Here is a 22,226-nt window from a genome sequence, read left to right as displayed (position 1 = left end):
AGCCCCTGCATTTCCCGCCATCCCTCTTCGGGTTTATAAGCTATTTCGTTTAATAAGATTTCATATTGTTGATAATGATTCTTTCATCTTTTATTTAGTTTTTGTATGGAGTGTGTGCGAGTGTATGGGTGCGTGTGAATAGCTTTGTAGACGATTGCCTTCATTAAACATCGTCATTGTTGTTGTTGTTTGTTTTTTCTGTTTTTTTTGTTATTCTTCTTCTTGTGTGGAATTTTGTTTTAACATCATGCGCACAACTCACAGTAAATGTGTGTGTTTTTTGTATTTCTTATCAATAAATATTATGCATGAAAGTATTCAATTCGTTTTTTGTTGTTTTTTACGTTCGTTGTTAAATACACACTCGCTCGTACATTCGTATCTATGCATTCATTTTTACACAATGAACAAAGCAACGTTTTAAATTAAAAATGATTGCTTGTCATAGAGTTGTTGGTTTTTGTTGTTTTATGAATTTATTAACATGACGGCTACATACTTGATTTTTAAACAGTGGCGGTTAAATGTTAAACAGCAATATGTATGTAGCTCGATCGTGTAGGGAGGGGTGATCGATCGATCATTATGGAATCAAACGTTTGTTGCTGTTGGTGTTTATCGATTTTGATAAAAATGATTCTTTGGTCATATGCTGTACTTCATAATTGAAATCGATCCAAATTGATCGGGACAAAACCAATTCGAATTAGCCCTATAGGTACTTATTATTTGATCTGTTACCGAAGTGGTATTCATCACCTTCGTGTTATGCAAAATAAACAATAAATACTTTTTTGTACAGCATTATATTTACGCAAGAGAATACAGTGCATATAAGGGATGAAAATAAAAAATTCAGCAAAAATTTTAAAAATGCAAAATATTACATTATAATATAGGTTAGGTTAGGAAGGGGTGTACACTATGTGCACTTCCACTCGGAGACCTTGAGGTCCATTGTGATTCCCTTCAAAAGATAAAGATAGTGAGGATAGATTAAGAATGCAAGAAGAGTCCAAAACCGTATTTTAAAAAAAAGAGAAAGAAAGAGAGAGAGATCCCGGATTCGGAGTCGCTGTAGATTCTACAGCGTAGAACGTCCCTTAAATAGCCACCCTATTCCCTTAATGAAACCTAGTATGTTGCTCAGTTCGCACAGTTGCACATTATGTGCTCTACTGTCTCTAGCTCCTCTGCGTCCACACACACTCTACAGAAGTCCTGTGTGCCATTATCCCATTTACCCTTAAAGGCTCCTATTGAGCAATGATCGGTTATCACTCCTACTAGAATCCTAAGATTATACCTGTCCAACTCTATCAATGTACCGGTTGCGTTACATTTGGCCATAAGGCCCTGGACACTTTGCAATCCGATCTACTGCTCCAGGATTGGTTTGTATAGTTGCGGAATCGTTCATAAATTAACCTGTAGTAGTGACATATAGGTGGTTTAACCCCCCGTTCCCTAGTATCATCATCTAGATCAGAACCATGTCTAGCCAGTTCATCTGCTACCTCATTTTCCTGTATGTCACAGTGCCCTGGTACCCAACACAGTCTTACTGAGTAGTGTGCCAATAGCTCCTCTAGAGCTCTCCTACAGTCCTCCACTAAATTGGAGTGTATTAAATGACATTCCAAAGCCTTTAGTGCAGCCTGACTGTCCACATATATGGTCACTGCAGACTCTCTATTTACGTGAGCCTTTATCAACTCTGTGGCTTTCCAGGTCGCGAAAATCTCTGCCTGGAAGACGCTACACTCGTTTGAGAGTCTATAAGAGCGCTTGATATTAATGTCGACCAAATAAACCCCGGCCCCCGTACCAGAGTCCATCTTGGATCCGTCAGTGAAAACTGCGCACCCATCAAAGATTCAACCCTCTCATCTTTAGTGGGGAATTCTACTGGGGGTGATGCCCCGAAGTTGAAGGTCGCGATCTTATAATCAGAGATTCCAGATGGAATAATGTCCTGACCAATAAGACCTGCATCATACAGTATCCTGGTGTGACCTACCCGCAAGGGTTTTACCAGAAAAGACTGATAGTCTAAGTAAGTTCCTTGCTGCAACAATTTCAACATAGTTCTCAATAGGTAGTAGGTTCAGGATTATATCCAAGGCCGCCTGCGGAGTGCTACCTAGGGCACCTGTGATGCCCAGACGTGCACACCTTTGAGCTTTATTGAGTATAGCCCTGTAGCTACGTTTCCTCATTGCCTCCCACCACACTACACAACCATATGTAATAATAGGTCTAACCACAGAAGTGTAGATCCAATTAACCATACTTGGTCGCAGGCCCCAATTCTTACCAATTGAGTTTCTGCATGTATAGTAAGCATTATAATATAGGTATTCCATGAAATAGTATTAACATACCCCCTATCGGTAATAATTGAAAACACCACTATGACTTTTTAAAATAATAAACTTTTTTTCGACTTTAAAACTTACCTACACTTACCTACCTACAACACACATAATGTCAGGATATTCTTCGTTGATTCGTTCCCCATTTATATGTACAAAAGCTGAAGATTTTCACCGACGATTTTTAAAGTGGATTATTTACATACATGTATGTATAAACTGTCATCTTTTTAATTACGAAGTCTGTTTCAGGTTTGAGATATGATGATCCCAGTTACCCAATTCAAAATCCCAAGGTACCAAAATTATTTCAGGTATTCAGTTCCCTACATAACCTAATAGCAACATATTATGATAAGATTTGTGATTGTAGTCCAAACATATTATGATCATTATTATTATCATAAAATATCATATGTTCTGAAATAGGGTGAATTCCAAAATGTATGTATGTAATGCAACCTTAAAAAGTCGAGCGATTCTTAACGCAACCGTGTAAACTTTGATAATGTTTCATATATCATATGTATGAAAAAGTAAAAACAGGCAATAAGTTTTTTTTTAAATTTTAACTAGGCGTTTGAATGCATTGTCTTGATAAAGATATGACTGCATTGCATACATACATTTTGGAATTCACCCATAATGATATAAATCAATCATAATATGACCCAAAGTAATCATATTTATGACCCATTTAAATCATATTATGATCCAAAGTAATCATATTATTATTAAAATTTATTTTTGGCAATACAAAATTTTATTTTAATAGGTTTTAGTCATAGTCATTTAGTCATAGAGCGGAAACTCTCTTGTCAAAGACCTAACCCAGTTGTCAAAAACCTAAGTGGTGAGAATGTATTAGTAAAAAAAACTACATATGTGAAAACAAAAACAACACTCGTATGTGTAACTTTTTTGAGTAATTTGTTTGTTTGAGTTATTTTCTAGTTTCCGCTATATTGGGAATTCTTCCGTCTCGATTGCTATTTAAAATCGGCCCACAAATGGCTGAGATATAATGAAACACGTAAGAGAGCTATATTCGGCTGTGCCGAATCTTATATACCCTTCACCAAATTGTACTTCAAAATAAAAATGTTAAACATTTTTATGTGAACAAAACTTATTTTTTCCGATTTTGACCCATTGTAGGTCCAACTTACATGACTTACGTCATTGCAAAGGTCTTTGAAATATCTATCATTTGATATCCATATTGTCTATATTAATTACTTAGTAATCCAGATATATGTCAAAAATCGAGGTTGTCCAGGTTTTTTCCTCATATCTCATTTGTGGACCGATTTTGCTGATTTTAAATAGCAAACTTCTCGATAATATGGATATCTAATGATGGATATTTCAAAGTCCATTGCAATGATGTATGTATATTAGGCTAAGTAAGTTGGACCTATAATGGGTCAAAATCTGGAAAAATATTTTTTAACCCGAATTTTTTTTTCATCAAAAAATTTTTTTTTTGTCCAAATATCGTTTAAAAAAATGTTTAAAACAATTTAAAAAAAAAAATTATTTTGTTTAAATAAAAATATTTAAAAAAACAATTTTTTATGTATAATTTCACCAATTTATACAAGACTACATGTTATTTAGTGACATCGACTTTACTAATAATATCAATAAAAATTTGTTCTTTTTAGATAAATTAAAAAAATTTCTGGGCCCTTATAAACAAAATCAGATCCATTAAAGAAATTGATTTATTAATATGTCTGATGTGTTTGCTTTGGAAACAATTTCGCAACCTGTTTTCATAAAACTAATAATATTTTCATCAAAACATCTACAGGTGAATACATGTGATTTTTCAAAAAATGTTAGATCTTCCGTCTAGATTAAATCTAGCCATTTTTTTTATGGCTAAATGAAAATAAAATCGCTAGATCTAGCCTAGAGTGATCAAATATTCGACATATTCCAAAAACCGGTTTTCGAATAATTCGAAAAAGCGTAATTTTTAAAAACCGGTTTTCGGTTTATTCAATCAGAAACCGGTTCGAATAACCGGTTTTTAAATTTTTTGTCAATTTATGAATTGAGGTATAAATTAAGCTTAAATATTTTTTTATTAAAACTAATTAAAAATCATTGGCCCATAATCATAGTCAAAAATAAAGTACATTTTAAGAGAATTAAACTCGACTTTACTTAAGAGTGGACTTAAGTAAGCCGAGTAAAAAAGTTCGTCAAAAAGTAAAAAATGTTTATGTTACAAGATATTGGCAAAGATTTTGCAATTATTTAACAGATCAATAATATTATTTGCAAAATATCCTAAATATGATATTAATCTTTTTTTTTCCATTTTTCTACCACAAACAACTTTCAACCTACGTAGAACAGGAACCGCTATACGAAGCTAAATCAAACATGGGCCAGAAATAATGACAATGACGCTCGACTGCGCCTAATACTTGATGTATAACTTGTTAATGGCTTTCAACATGAAATCATAACACACATTTAGATGAAAAGTGTTGTTTAAAGTAATCGATAATTATTAAAAGTAATCGCAGAATCTTAAAATAAATAAAAAAAATATTCGATTTTGTCGAATAATTCGAGACAAAAAACCGGTTTGTCGAATAACTCGAAAACCGTCCTTTTGTAAAAACCGGTTTAAAAAACCCGGAAAATTGGTCTAATCTAGCCGGAAAATGGTTAAATTGACAACCTTGACCAACACTCACAAATGGTGCGAATAAAAGATTACACGCAGAGAAAAAATATAGTTGGACATTAACCATATTATGATTACCACAATCATGTAAATAGTTAACATTTAATGGTTGTACATAATAATAATAATATGTTTACCTATTTATCATCATTTAGTTCGAAAAATAATTATGATTCGGTGAACAATATTCATATTTATAATTGCGATGAAAATATAAACGTAACTAAACGCTTAATTAGCAAAATTACACGAAAGATAGCAAAGTTGTAAATAGTGATCTTTACGCTTAATTAGCAAAATTACACGACAACATAGGTCTCACCTTTTTTTAAAGACCACCATAAATCCATTTATAATCCGAATGAGCTGAAATTTAAAATGTAAATAATCCTTAACAATACATACATATGAATTTATCTCTTTCAGTTCAAAATTTGGATGCGTGTAACTTTTTATAGGGACGAGATAACTGTAAGCTAATAGCTTTTATTTTATTCGGAATTTTATCACAATTATCTATATACATATATTGTTAAGAAATTGCACTTGAATTCAAATGTAATGATTTTAACGGCTGATTTAAAAGTTGCAGTGCTGTAACAGCAAACTGTAACATATCTGTGGGCATCAGTTGACCAATGATCGTAAGTTGGCAACGCTGTTTGCTGCGACCGTATATTCGAATATTCAGATATAGAGTGGCAGAGGTTGCAGTCGTTAGTGAGTTTATCAGAGACGCTATTCGAATAAACATCAACTGAGTGCCTTAAAGTGTGCTGTATTTTTCAAGTGAATTCGTGTATATTATAAAGAGTCTGTAATTCTGTGGTTGTTGTACATTTTAAATAAATAAAGAGTTGTTACAATTTTTAAACTACTAAACGGCTTTTATTTGCAATCAAAAGTATCCGGTTTATTTAAAGGAAATAAACCAACGTTTTGAAAAGGTTAAAACGTAACAATATAAAAGAGTAACGTTACTGACTCACTGACTGACTGATTCATCATCGCATAGCCCAAACGACTGAAGCTAGAATCATGAAATTTTAACTGTGGGTTCCTCCCTCCCCAAAACGATCCGATAAGAAGGGATTTTTGGAAATTCGAACGTTTAGGGGGTAAAAACGGGTAAATTCGGTAACCTTATATCTTCAAAACTAATAAAGATAAAAAAAACTTAAAATTGCATGTTACTCCATTTAAAAAATAAACTGATAGGTGTTTCGTACTTTTTCGAAATTCGAACCGTTTAGGGGAGAAAACGGGTAAAAACTGTATTATGGTACTTTTTTGGCATCCTATGTATCTTTTTAACCAATAAACATAGAAACAAATTTTAAATCGTATTCTTTACTTATCAAACAATAAAAAAATATTAGTTTGGTACTTTTTGGAAATTCGAACCCTTAAAGGATAAAAATTGTGTTTATTTTTGGTACTTTTTCATAAAATATGTTTTTCTATAATTTCACATAGACATACGAATATTTTATTATGAACTCTCACCATGATGCAGAATTTTATTTGAATAAAATTTTACCACCACAAAGGTACCAAAAAGGGGATAAAATCTGGAAAATACTTTTTATTTGAAATTATTTAGCCAATTTTGATAATTTTTTTTAATATTGTCTCCTGGATTATTAAAAAAATTAACTAACAGGGTGTTATTTGGAACTCGAGTGAATAGGGCCAAATCTGGGTAAACAGTTTGGTACTTTTTTAAAACATATTTCTTCTTGGGCACATTAACACAGATTTAAATCGTTTGAGATATGTCTGTAGCATAAATAATTTTGGCAAAATGGAGTATTTTTAAATTTCAAGCTTGAAAAGGGAAATTGGTACTTTTCTCCTAATGGTACTTTGTGAGAACTGAACTATAGGTACTTTTTTATTCATCTAATGGTACTTTTTGAATTTTATATGACAATGGACTTAGAAACATGAAATTAAGCATATATGGACCTAATTGCGTGTAAATTTTAGGGGGAGACTTTTTGGTACTTTTTTTTTAATCGAATGGTACTTTTTGTAATTTCTTCACCAACGAACCTAGAAACATGAAATAAAGCTTACATGGGCCCGAGTGGGTGGGAATCCACAAGTGGCTGATTTTTGGTACTTTTTCTATATTATAATGGTACTTTTTGAATTTTCTATAATAATGGACCTAGAAACATGAAATTAAGCGTATATGGTCCTATGTGAGTGAAAATTCAAGCGGATACTTCATGGTACTTTTTTTTATTAAAATGGTACTTTTTTAATTTTCTATAACAATGGACATAGAAACATGAAATTAAGCATACACGGTCCTAAGTCAGTGAGAATTCTAGGGGGAGACTTTTTGGTACTTTTTCATTAATCGAATGGTACTTTTTGTAATTTTTTCAAAAAATTAGAAACATGAAATTAAGCATATATGGTCCTAATTGCGTGTAAATTTTAGGGGGAGACTTTTTGGTACTTTTTTTTAATCGAATGGTACTTTTTGTAATTTCTTCACCAATGAACCTAGAAACATGAAATAAAGCTTACATGGGCCAGAGTGGGTGGGAATCCACAAGTGCATGATTTTTGGTACTTTTTATATATTCTAATGACACTTTTTGAATTTTCTATAATAATGGGCCTAGAAATATGAAATTAAGCGTGTATGGTCCTAAGTGAGTGAAAATTCAAGCGGATACCTCATGGTACTTTTTAGAAATTTCTATAACAATGGACTTAGAAACATAAAATTAAGAATATATTGTCCTAAGTGAGTGAGAATTCTAGGGGGAGACTTTTTGGTACCTTTTCTTTATTCGAATGGTACCTTTTTGTTATTTCTTCACCAATGAAACTGGAAACATCAAATAAAGGTTATACGGAAACGAGTGAGTGTGAAACCACAAGTGGCTGCTTTTTGGTACTTTTTCTATATTATAATGGTACTTTTTGAATTTTCTGCAATAATGGACATAAAAATATGAAATTAGGCGTATATGGTCCTAAGTTAGTGAAAATTCAAGGGCATACTTCATGGTACTTTTTCTTTATTCTCATGGGTATCTTTTTGAATTTTCTATAATAATGAACATATAAACATAAAATTAAGCATATATGGTTCAATGTGAGTGAGAATTCAAAGAGGGACTTTGTGGTACTTTTTATTTATTCGAATGGTACTTTTTTTATTTTCATCAGCAATGAAACATAATGCTAAGTAATTTTTGAATTAGTGATTAAAAGTTTGACTTTTTTCAAAAATGTATTGTACTTTTTTATTCTAATTAGTACTTTACATATATTACTTTTTCTTAGCTAATGATAATTTCTGAATTTTCTATAGCAATTGACCTAGAAACATGATCATGAGTGAGAATTAAAGGGGGAGAATTTTGCTACATTTTCTTTATTCGAATGGTACTTTTTGTATTCTCTTCACAAATGAACATAAAAACTTAAAATAAATTAAAACCCTTAATAAAACAATACTGTATATTTTTGTTGCCATTTCGAAATAATTGACTTTAAAATTTTTGCATAGAGAAACATAGAGCGGAAACTAGAAAACTTTTTGTTTTCACATAGTTTTTTCTACTAATACATTCTCACCACTTAGGTTTTTGACAACTGAGTTAGGTCTTTGACAGGAGAGTTTTCGCTATATGTCTATTCTCTATGAATTTTTGTGGTAGTAGACATCTGAAGCAAAAGTAATATTTCAATAGATCTTTTGACCCACTTTGTGGAAGTAGAATTTCAACAAATTTTGACCACATATAGAATCAGTATGTAAATTCTTATTATGCAATATATATGGTGTATATGCTTATACACTATTGATTTATTGAGGGGACGATATGGACCTAAGCGAAAGGAAATATTTCATTATTCTAATGGTACTTTTTGAATAGTCTATAATAACGGACCTAGCTAAATTAACATAAATAGGAATCAGATGGAATAGGACGATTAAATATTTTGAAAATTATGTACAAACGTTATTTCCTAATCAAATAATTTGATAAGTTAATATGTTTCATGCTACATAAGTCCCGGTCCACACTGTGAAACATTTGCTGCAAAACATTTTTAAATTCTCTTTTGAAACTGCAATGTTTCACAGTGTGGACCGGGACTAAGTAACACATTTTTAATTGTACATTGATATACATACTTCAATTTTAATATCAAAATATATGCTAACGAAGTAGCTGGTAATATGCTAGTAGCTGATATTTTAAAAAAAATCGACTCGCCGTATCTAAAAAACTAAAAAAATTCTCTTGAACTAAAAGTGATAACTTACATACATATGTATGTATGTTTTCTTAAGGATTATTTACATTAATGGATTTTTTTAAAAAATATGAGACCAAAGTAATTTTGCTAATTAAGCGTAAAGAGCATTATTTACAACTTTGCTATCTTTGCTGACACCAAATGAAATTTTTAGACAAAAATTTTCGTTGAATATTTTAATCCTTTTTGGATTTTCTCGAAATAAGGTTCAAATTTACCCCTAATGGGAGGATCTATAGGCTTAAGATCTTCCACAAAAATTATCGCAATAAAATAAAAAAACCTCAGACCAGCTGGACTATAAGTTTATTCTACAAAAATGATTTAATCAACATGCCCTTTCAGAATAATAGGGTCGCTATTCTGTTACAAAAATGCTGCTGGACAGTATTATTAGATCATCCAAATCCCTTGATAAGGTGTTGTTATCCTTTGAGGTTTGAGGCAGTTCGTAAGGCGGCATATAGGTAGACAACATCGTTTCTTTATTCATGTTAAAGGAGAACACTATACACACTCAGTCGGATTCTGGACACCATCGACTATGACAAAAATAGTAAGCTTTACTTCCCTCGCTATTCCAAACCTTGTGGATTGTTTAGAGTGGTAATAGTTAAACAGGAGAAATGACCACACCACTATTTGGTCTCTAAATTCCAAGAACGACTGGCGGCAAAACAGACAATTTACGACTCATCTGTGATTCGAGTTGATTCTGCCTGGAAGTGTGGCAGCACCATGAAGAAGCGAACAGCTGCTGAGATGACAGTTTCATGGAACTTCCTTTCTGCTTGAGGGTTTTGGAAGATCATTAAAATGCAATCGATAAAATCAATGAAGCCGTATAAGCTTTGGCTGATTTCGATTCATACAAACGATTTTGTGTAAGTGGTCTGATCCCAAAGAAACTGCTGCTCGGCAAGTGCGCAGTTGATCTTACAATTTTAATGTCGGAGTAACCCATAATCCGTGTGGGGCATTGTCATTTAGGATGTTGAATGTCCAGACCAGATGGGATTCACCGTCTAAAAATATTCAGATGTCGCAATGGTTTCCTGTAGGACAGCTCGCTATTGACAGAATGTATACATTTTATGGATCTAACTCTATTTCCCCCGGTTTGACCATAATAGTGAGGCATAGAGATAACAAAAGAGAAGTCAGAATTCCGAAGTTAAACTTCCCCAAGGATGTATTCATTTTGGCAAAATGTACATAAATAAAATAGAGTCTCGAATAAAAGCAATGCTTATATAGTGATAAATGTGTGTTAGTTTTATTACTTTAAATATAAGGATTACATGCCCAGAACATCGCTATAATAAGGTATACATATCCATTCACAGAGCCCTAGGGTCTATTGTGAATCCCTTCGAAAAGATGGTCATTAAGCCAACTGATTCCTCCAATGATTGGTCCACAACCAATATTTTACTCCATTTTAGAATCGTTTTAACATCCATCTAATCCTACGTCATTGTAGCATGACTAACCCTTAATGCATTCAGGTTCTTGCCACATACAATTTGAATCGGTTGAAATCATTGAAGGCTACAGATAGGAGTTTTTTCCCCAATTCCGTCATATCCAAAACCTTGTCTCACATGTTCGTCCGCAACCTTTCCCTGACATTCGCCGTTATCAAGCCAACCAAGATCTCAGCCTGCTTCACATCGTTCAAAAAGTCATTTTGTTCCAAGTCCGTCGTTTCTTTCAGGGAACGTTATTCGGGGTGAACGTCCGAAATCTGTCATTCCCGGAAGAATAATATCATGTCTAAACCACCGATATAATCGTAGTTTCGTGCCACTACTCCAGCTACATATAACTACAAATTAATAGACTGACAACCCTTTAAAGAGGAAGTGGAGGAAAAACGTGGTTACTTATGTCATACCCATGGATGACCACTCCATTATAGGTAAAGAAGAGTGCCCAGCATGTTATTAATTTTCCTAAAATGAATAGTGGGATAGCTAAAATAAAGGAGGAACGCCAGCTAACAGGTTCTGGAAAAAACTTTCATTTAGCTTCAAGTGACACTGCAAATCGTGCAGATTCATCTCCAGACCATAGGCCCATTGTGACAATGGATAATACGTGAGTAACCGCGTGGTCACCGTGAGAACCCAGCAGTACTTCTGCTCAAATTTTCAGTAAAGCATCTTTAGAGAACCACTTTTCAAGGTACATGAAGTGATTATTTTCCGAAGACGAGAATTGTTTTATTAAAAATTTTGGAACTTGAGTAGTAACCTTTTACAGGAAAATTGTTTCCGATCAATTTTCAGAATAACATTTACCATAAAAACATGAAATTACATAATGTAGTGAATTTTCGTGAAGATTTAAAATTCGAACGGACTCAGAATATACAACGAAAGGTATTTTAATAAATGGGTTTATAACTTTTGATATTGTCTTCACGTACATATCGAAATTCCTAAAATGGAAAATACTTACATATGTTCCAAAAATTTTGTTTTTTCCGTTATTTACCGTGTGATATCTTATTAACTTGTAGGGCCATTATTACAACTTGCCTTTAAGTTCGAAATAGTAAAAGTTAACTTTAAGGGTACTTTTTCTATTGCTTAAAGTTAACTTTTTTTTTAAAAAAAATAAAAAATTCGCAAGGGTGGATAGTATACATACCAGAGAAGTTGCAAGATCGAACGGGTTGTTCATTGCATATACATACATATAGCCATTAAAGCTTCTGTACATTTGATGCAATAATTTCATCGCATTCGGACAACCAGTCGACGCACAGTGGGATCAATCGCAACAAATGTGATAATATATCTAAATCTTCTAAACAGTTGGTCCGATTGCAAAATGGTGTATAAATGAATCATAGAGCAGGACAGAGGCTTTAAGAAAACATGAGATACATGTCGTTAAAGTTGACTACCACGGGTTTCGGAAAACTTTGTATAGCTTGTAACAGCACTTCGGATGACAATATTATATGGAATCCATAGAGCACGAAAATACTGTTACGTTATTAGCTTTTAAAATTTTATATTTCCTTTAAATAAACCGGATACTTTTGATTGCAAATAAAAGCAGTTTAGCAGTTAAAAATTCGTAACAAATCTTTATTTATTCAAATTTACAACAAAAACATAATTAAATAGTCACAGTTAGACTCATTCACGACTGCAACCTCTACCACTATTTACAGACACTGCCATCTGCATCTGAGTAGCCTAGATTGTTCTTAACGGTCAAAACTCGTATAATAAGATATTTAAGATACATATGTATTCAGAATTATCGTAGCCTACCAAAATGTGACAAAAATCGGAACAAACCAACCAAACTACCAAAAGTCAATTTGTTAACTTGAAACTACCAATTTTGGTCTAATTGGACCAAAGCGTCAACACTGACCGTAACACAACCATTTTTAAAGAGATCTTCAAAAGTTTGCTTCTTCAAAACAATATAATTACAGAGTGCTAGACTCAAAAATAACTTGGCAAATGGCCTAGTACAGGTTGCAGGTCTAGCTGAGTGTATAACAAAACTGGCTTTAAAAGTTCCTCAATTTTCCAAGATTTTTTTTGACCTGCAAATTTAAAAATGTTTAACTCAGTTATTATTTAACCGATTTTAAATTTTTAAATGCCATTAAAAATGAACGAACGAGTTCTTCAGATACAGATAAAAAATTGAGGTAGTCGTTTTTTGCTTATATCTCAGCCATTTGTCGTACTTTAGATATATTGATGCATGAATCATGCATGAATAGTTATTTGAGGGCTTTTGAAAATTGATTTCAACATATCGTCTCCGCTATCTATAACGATCCATAATATATATTCTTTACTGGCTCGCAAATGAAAAATTTACTAAAATCAAATGGAATGACAAACTTATGTATATTCAAACTTGTGCCCAACCTACATAGTAAGTGTGGATATTTTAATGAAAATTATGATGGAATTCATTTTGTTTTTTATATATATGTGATATATTGCAATGCAACACACATCTACTTACATGCATACATTGTATTTACATACATATGTATGTATGAACCAAGCATGGAAAACTGAATTTTTTAAATGATACTGAGCTCTAATAAAATGGGTGTGTCACAAAATGTTGAATTTGCGGCCATTTGTGCAGTAAAGTCTTGTCAACCAAAAAATATACAATTAAGCTGGCCACACACGGGTGATTTGTTCGTGTTCGACTTGTTAATGGGGCTGTGCGCGAATAAAATAACAAGTAATTGAAAATTTCCAATCACAAATCAGGCGAACAAATCATTCCGTGTGTGGCCAGCTTTAGACAGTATTTCTGACAATATTTGTATGCGATGAAGCATATTGATAACTTTGCTAATCATCAATATTACTGTTCAGCCCCCTATGCTTTCGATAAAATTTAAAATATAAGATTCTTCAGAAGAAACACGGAAGGAAAATTCAGAAGATGTAAATAAATTCTGCTATTAAAATCAAAACATAGTAATTTCATAATTTAAAATGATTAAAATAATGTTTAATTTGCGATTTTATCGACAACGGTATTTCGATAACCTTGGTATTTTTAAGATTATTATTCATAAGATATACAGTGAGTGTCACTCAAAATCGTAAAACTTTTTTTTTTAAAAAATATTATGAAATTATACAGGCAATAATAGGTGATTATATAAAAAATTAAAAGTCATTTTATTAGTTGGAACAAAAAATATGTATTTCAACAAAAAAGTTAACAAATCCTCAATTCGTTAAAAAAAAATATTGATGAAAATTAAAGAACATCACAAAATTCATATTTCACTTAAATTCGTACAATTATATTAAATTATAATTAAAACTTTAAAAATTAAAAAAAATGTTTTTAAGGGAAAATTATGTTTCTAATTATGGAAAAACTAAAATAGCAGTGAATTTTCCATCCCTGGTATGAACAAATAAAAATAAACTTATCTGAACATTGTAAAATTTTGTTTTGTTTTTAATCGATTTTTACCTACATTTTAGTGTTTCCCTTATTTAATTGTTGTTTTAACGATGACGACATGATCTTACTACATTGTTAATTTGCTATCTTGTACGCAGCGCTGTTTTGTGTCGCCATATTAATTTGTAATCTTTTTCGATACTTTTATCGAATTTACTTCATTTTTATTTTTTCCTTTTTAAGTTGTTTTGATTTTCACATTTGTCTGTTTTACATTTTATCGTCACCTTCGTATTCCCCTCCACCAACAAACAACACCATTTAAATAGTCATGCGCACAAAGGAAACAAACGGAAAACAACAACAGAAAACAAAAGAATGTATAAATAATAAATGTGCATACACATGTGTGTGTGTGTATGCACATTTGTAAGGTCATTCTCTGAAAGAGGGGAATGCAGAGAGCGGTGAAATAAAAATGAGTTAGCGAAGGAGAATAAACGTGAGGGGAAATTGTGTGTATTAAAAATGGTACAAACAAATTTGGTGTGTATAATAAAGTGGTGGTTTTGTGTTGTTGTTTCTATTTTTTAAACTTCGTTTGGTACAGTACCGCATGTTGGTTGTTTGCCATTTTTTAAGAAGATTCTGTTATGTTGCGTTGTCCGAGCATGTACAGTATGCATGGTACACACATGTATCACATCCATTCATATTTGTTTGTTTGTATCTTTGAAATTAGCGTGAGAGAGTGACTTCATGTTATTTTCTCAGAGGTAATAAATTTATTTTTTTTAAAATCTTTTTTATTGCTTTTTCTTTCGAATTCATATTGTTTTTTTGTAGTTGCATTTTAAATGGATGTTCATGATTCATGACACTGTAAACGTGTGTGTGTGTATGTATTTCTTTAGATTCCGTTGACATTCTTTAGTTGGCGTTGATAACAATTTAAATATGAATCTTTCTTTATCACACCCCTTTACAAGTTATTTTATATTCTTTGTGTAGGTCGCTTCAATTACATATTAGGGATGATGAAATTCAAGATGTTGGTTTCTACTTCATTTGCATGAAGTGTGACCTCTGAACTGTATTTATACACAAACAACAAATGTCTACCTGTGTAACCAAGGCGTGGTCATCGAAGGTTGCCGATGTAAACAGTTGTATGGTGTATTTAAGGGGTATGAATAGTTTTCTGTGGTACTGTATATAAACTATGTATGTAAAAAATGGCGGGATTTTTAAAACTTACGCGGGACAAAAAATTATAAAAGTGCTTGCATTATCTTAACACCTACTATATTTTCTCCCAAATTGTATATTTGTGCAATACTTACCTACCTACCTATACATACATATAATCTTAATTTTAAAATAATGCAATTTTTTGTTTGTTTTTTTTTAATAAAACACAGAATCAGACCATAAATACAGTGAGGAGCATTAATGAGTACATGGATGTAATTCTTGTACTTCGGAATGCATAAAAAGTGCAATAATAAAGATAACAAGAATTTTTTTCCATTCAGTTGTTGTTAAGTCGACATCAATTTATTTTAAATACAACAAACAAAGTATTATGTATTGTATAGCAAAATAAATGTTTTGTAACTCAAGATATTCAAATTTTAATTTTTTTTAAATTTTTTTTTTGCTGAAAAGAAAGCTTAGGTCCATTCTTTTAAGAACTTTTTGGTCTCGTAGTGGGTTTGCGAGTGGTCTATCTATCAAAATAAATATTTTGTAACTCATTTATTTTGATACTATCTCACTCGCATCCTACTAAGCAACCAAATAGGTCTTAAAGGAATAGATCCAAGATTTCTTTTGAGCAAAAAAAATTTAAAAAAGGGCCCATTTAAAAAAAAGTTAGATTTTGCAAAAAAAAAAAGGAAAAAATTGCATATTTTGAGTTACAAAACATTTATTTTGATAGATATCCCACTCGCATCCCACTAAGCGACTAAATAGGTCTTCGGGGAAAATATCTGAGCTTTCTGTTGAGCAAAAAAAAAAAAAAATTAAAAAGAGGGCCCATTTCGAAAAAAAAGTCAACAAAGTTTTTGATTTTGCAAAAAAAGTTTTGAGTTAGTTACAAAACATTTTTTTTGATAGATATCGAACTCGCATCCCACTAAGCAACCAAATAGGTCCTCAAGGAAAATATCTAAGCTTTATTTTATGAAAAAAAGGTCCCATTTTGAAAAAAAAGTCAAAAAAGTTTTTGATTTCGGAAAAAAATATTAAAATTTTTTTCGAATGATTGTAGAAATAGCTATGTAAACTATTTGGGAAACATTTTGCTAAGAACAATAGGCAATAAGTTACATGGATGAGAAAAATCACATGCTTGGCCTCTAACTCCGAGAGTTCTTGACCGATCTTGTTGAAAAATTGTGTCTGAATTACTATCCAATAGGTCTAACCTTGGTGCAAATTTCATCCCGATCGGAAGACATCGATTTTAAAAGTTTGTTCACTTGACGTGAAATCCCCCATATAGATTTTTTAAAAAAAGGCCCAAAAAGTCGATCGTACGTATAATTTAGTAACTGTGTGTATATGCATTGCAATTTTACTTTACACTAACAAAATATTTTTTTATAAATATTGTTACGAAAATGTACTAGAATTCAAATATAACGATTTTAACGGCTGATTTAAAAGTAGCATAATGCTTTCAAATAACAGTGCTGTAAAACTGTAACATATCTGTGGGCATTATTAAATAAAAGCTTTCAGTTGATTTGATCGTAAGTTGGCAACGCTGTATTCGATTTCGAATATTCAGTTAAAGAACATTGTAGAAAGTACACCACAGATGACGTATGTATTAGAAACCTCTAGACAGTTAAAGAGAAATCTAGAGTGCAGATGGCAGTGTTATAAATAGTGGCAGAGGTTGCAGTCGTTAGTGAGTTTATCAGAGACGCTTTTCGAATAAACATCAACATAGTGCCTTAAAATGTGTTGTGTTTTTCAACTAAATTCGTGTACATTATAAATTGTGTCTATATTTCTGAGAATTTATAAACGTGTATAAAAAACATTGAGTGGCTATTTAATTCTGTTGTTGTTGTACATTTGAATAAAGAGTTGTTACCATTTTCAAACTACTAAACGGCTTTTATTTGCAATCAAAAGTATCCGGTTTATTTAAAGGAAATAAACCAGCGTTTTGAAAAGGTTAAAACGTAACAATATGTATAAAAATTTTTCATTATTTTTTCGTTATAAAAAAATGGCAACTTCATTTTCATAAAACTTCTAAAGTTGCAGTCAGGCACATGGGAGTGAAACAAAATTTCTGTGCATCATATGTGATGTACCTATACGGTTTATTTAAAGAAAATAAACCACCGTTTTTAAAAGGTAAAATCGTAAAAATATGTAGAATGGAGTTCCACCGAGTTTCCACTGAATTTATTTATATTTGGTAGAAGTGGTTTTTTAAGAGCCAGTCTACTTTCTTTGGGTTGATGTAAATACGGCGTTCAGAGCCTATGAAATCGTTGGATCTATCCAGACAAACTATTATGGCTAAGTGGTCTGTCTGACCCATATTTTCATAAAAATATATGACTGAAGATATAGTTACATACTCATTGCTGCTACTATGTTCGATTCACCATATGATATTGCATTTATAATATTTATTTTCCAAACCAACAAATTTATGAGTTTTCATAACTTTTTCACCTTTGCTGTGTGTGGGTGAGGGAAATACTCCGTTTTTAGAGAAATGCATTTTAGTTCAAATTCATCAAATAATCAATCAATTTTATGTTGATGTGCAAAAAATTAGGGAGTAACCCCCCAGGTCTACATATATAGTTAAATTTCACTTCAATCTTCGTTTATAAAATTAAATTTTATCTAAAAAATTATTATAATAAAAATAAATAACCAAAACAATTCTCTTTAATATATAAAAAACAAAAAAAATAAAAATTAAATTCATGGTTGCGGTGGAGGACGTATTTTTGTTCCATATAGAGGCGGCGGCTGACAATATTGCGCTAATAGTGGGGCTGGTATGGATGTCCTGCCCCATAATACCCCCAGCTCCCTGTTTAATTTTATGTTTATTATTTTTTGGGCAGCAAGGTCACTTCATATAATAAAATTACAATTACTATTTTAAAATTTAAACACTGATGATGATGATGGCTTCTATTCAAATGACACGACATTTTAAATAATACCAAGTTTGTAAATTTTGTTTTTAGAGATGTATAATGAACAGTAAGTATTTATTAAATTCATTTGTTCTATTTACTAATAATTGTTTTTAATATAGATATTCTCCTACTTACCTGTTGACTGTTATATTCCATTGCTGCAAACAGTAAGTACACTCATAAAAAAATTGAGTAATCCGTACTAAATGTGCGGTTTTTCTGTAGCGACTGAGCGTTTTGAGTGGACATGTACAATAACAAAACACAAAGTACTCGTTCGGTATAAAAAAACAGCACATAAATCAATCCGTAGCGGTGTCAATAGTAGGGTAAGTACGGATTTTCTTAAACCGAATACAAAATACTTGATTCAAGTACGGATTCATCAAGCCCAAAATTCTTAATTTTAGCTCTCCCTAAGTACGACCGAGATTGAATTAATATTAAAATGACCTTGTTTCAAGCACGAATTCACACTTGATATAATCCAAAAATAGGATTGATTTAAGCTCGAATTCGTACTTGATGCCAAACTAAGATTGATTTAAGAAAAACACATTGGCCCATAATCATAGACAAACACTAAAGTCGGTTCTTTTTAAAAACAACTTTAAAATAAAAACCTGCTTTTTATTAATTTGCAACCATAGTCAAAATTAAAGTATGTTTTAAATTGAACCGACTTTAACTGGGAGAAGAAAATTGTTTCATACAATTTACAACAAAAAATAGACAAGTGGCAACGCTGAACAGCTGACATACAAAATTAAAAAAAAAATTCCAAAAAACGTAAACAATAAAACTAACCGGGACAACTAAAGAAAGTTGTTTCTTGTGAAAAAATGGAAAAGATAAGATTAATATCATAATTACGGTATTTTGGTACTAATTTTATTGATAACTGTTCAATAATTGCAAAATCTGTACCAATATCTTGTAACTTAAACATTTTTTACTTTGTGACGAACTTTTTTACTCGGCGAAGAACAGCTGATGCTGTTGTTAAACGAGTTAAAAACAACTTCAGCTAGTTTTATATTTAGAGTCGACTTCAGCTTCAGAAGTAGTATTCTTTAACTTGGACTCCGGATTAGTGCACGATGATAAGCTTTTGACATCAGAAACGATCACTGATTTGTTGAAATACACTTCTAAAAGCGATACATCTATCATGTACAAATTAAACAATGAACACCTTCTCGTCAAAGGAGCTGGTAAGCCTGAATATATATACAAAAATATTTTAAAATCAAAACTTAATATATAACTTTTAGGTAGGCAAAAAGTAAAGTTAGCTGCACAACTATTTTCAAACACTACCGCCAGCGCCATTAGGCGGAGTTATTCACTAGGGATGGAGATGTCTAACCCAATTGAGACGGCAGAGTTCATCCAATTGCTTAATGACTGGTTTGACGCTCTGAATAGCACTTTAGCTAACTTCAACTACCCTGGCAAGGTATTTTTTAATACATTTGATATTATTTTGAAAATAATGTTATGAAATTTGTATCTTTTAAGGAACCATATGGTATAGCACTGGAAAACCAGCAAGATAAATTGGTTCGAATGAGCCAATTTATGTCAAATGCAATAATCTCAGGGAAAAAGTATTGCAGCCCTTCCAAAAAGGGATTATAATGACCAATACTGCTTTAGAGATGCTTCGTAAAGACAGAAAGAAATATAACATGAAATACATAGTGACCAACCGATTGAATCAAGATATCTTAGAACATTTTTTTGGTGGTTTAAATGACCACCCTTCGCCGAAAGATTTTAAGTATAGAATGCGTAAATATATCATGGGTAGGTTTTCATATCTATTACTATATTTATGTTACTATATAACTACTACTAGGTTTTCATAGCTATTACTATTCTTATTATTTTCAGCCAGAAATACGGAGCATCTAAGCGGTAACGGTAATGTAAAGGATGACCAAACAGAATGGCTACAGCCGAGAAAGATATGCGAAGGAATATCGGAACATGTGCTCGATAAAACCTTGGATAATAATAATCAGAAGATAATAATAATTGAAGAATTTGATGACCTCGACGAAGAAAAATATATATCAGGATATATGATTCGAAAGCTTCATCTTGAAGAATTTAATTGTCATCAAAATTCCTACACATGGGTAGACCAGATTTCAAAGGGCTATTTAAAAAAACCCACAAGCCAATTCGTCACGGAGGTAAAAAAAAATGGAATATACAAGGTGGCGCAAAAGTAAACTTCCGATGTTTTTTGGCTGTAATTAAAAAAAATGAAAAACTTTGATTCTTCTTGTGACTTCAAAAAGTCTGGAGCGGTCAAATCTGGCGGTCTTGCTGGCCAGTTCAAATCGCCAAAACGGGAGATTATCTGCGACGAAATACACGTTGTGCCAAAGTCACCGACCGATTATTGATCAAATAAATAGTCCGCAATATTCCGCGTTCTGGAGCAGTGTAGAGTAACATTGTTTATTAACGTATATTTCGCATGTGTTTACTACACAAATGTCAAAACAGAACTGACATTAGGGGCCAATGATAAAATTTATAGCATTTTCTGATAGGAGGAAATTTCACATTCTCGTAACCTTCATCAAAGCCTTGTTAAGTGCCAAATTTATTTTCGAGTCCGACATCTAAACCAGCGGTTGAAAGAACAAAAACAACGTCTTGTCGGATCCTCAAAAATGATTAAAATAAAGCTTTAAAACTTTTGGTCTCCCTAAACGAACCAAATACTATTGCCGCTTGTATTATTTGTAGAATACAATATACATATATAAACTCCATCGTTTCTAATACATATGTATACATAAACAATCGAAACAATTTTTTTTTTCCAAAAAATGAAAAAAACAACTGGAAAAAAATTAAATTTTGTTTACCTAAAAATATTTAAAATTTTGAAGTATAATTTGGTGAAGGGTATATAAGATTTTTTTTTTTTAAATATTATAAAATTATACGGCAATAATAGGTGATTATATAAAAAATTAAAAGTCATTTTATTAATTGGAACAAAAAATATGTATTTCAACAAAAAAGTTAACAAAACCTCAATTCGTTAAAAAAATATTGATGAAAATTAAAGAACATCACAAAACGATTTTAAGTGACATTCACTATACATATATTCTAATAACAAATTTATAAAAACCAAAACAATCTGTATGTACTCAATTATGCACCATTTTCTATATTTCAATTTGCGCGACAAATATCAGTATTTGGTCTATAGACCAAATTTGCTTTCAACCAAGTTCTGCAATACTTCTCGAGGAATATTTTGCCATTCCCTGGCAACACGCTCCCAAAGCTCGCCCTGACTTGTTGCGAGCTTTGGTTTTTGTCTAATAACAAATAGACAAAAACCCGTTATCTTTTCAGCAGAATGTTTACCGTTATTTTTCCAAATTGAATGTTTAATTTGTTGTTAATTTTAATCCAATATGGTGGTCAAGGTCAATACTGTGCTGTGGAACTGAAATTTAGCCAGTCACTTATGATGAGAGTCCATAAAATACGCAATGCAAAATCTGACGTGAAGGTCAAAGGGCGTAAAAGGCTTTTGACAGATGCGGACGCACGCCTTATGATGATACATACGAAAAATGATAAGAGCTTGACTCCAGGAAATGCAGCTTTGGAAATTGCAAAACCTGTTAACCTGATGGTAAGCAATATTGCTGGCGCCGGCCCAATGAACCCATAAAAAGACATCACGTAAAGGAAACGGAG

This window comes from Calliphora vicina, chromosome 4, assembly GCF_958450345.1.
Source record: "Calliphora vicina chromosome 4, idCalVici1.1, whole genome shotgun sequence".
Classification (NCBI taxonomy): domain Eukaryota; kingdom Metazoa; phylum Arthropoda; class Insecta; order Diptera; family Calliphoridae; genus Calliphora; species Calliphora vicina.
The sequence above is the reverse complement of the archived record's forward strand: the minus strand, read 5'-3'. Positions refer to the sequence as shown.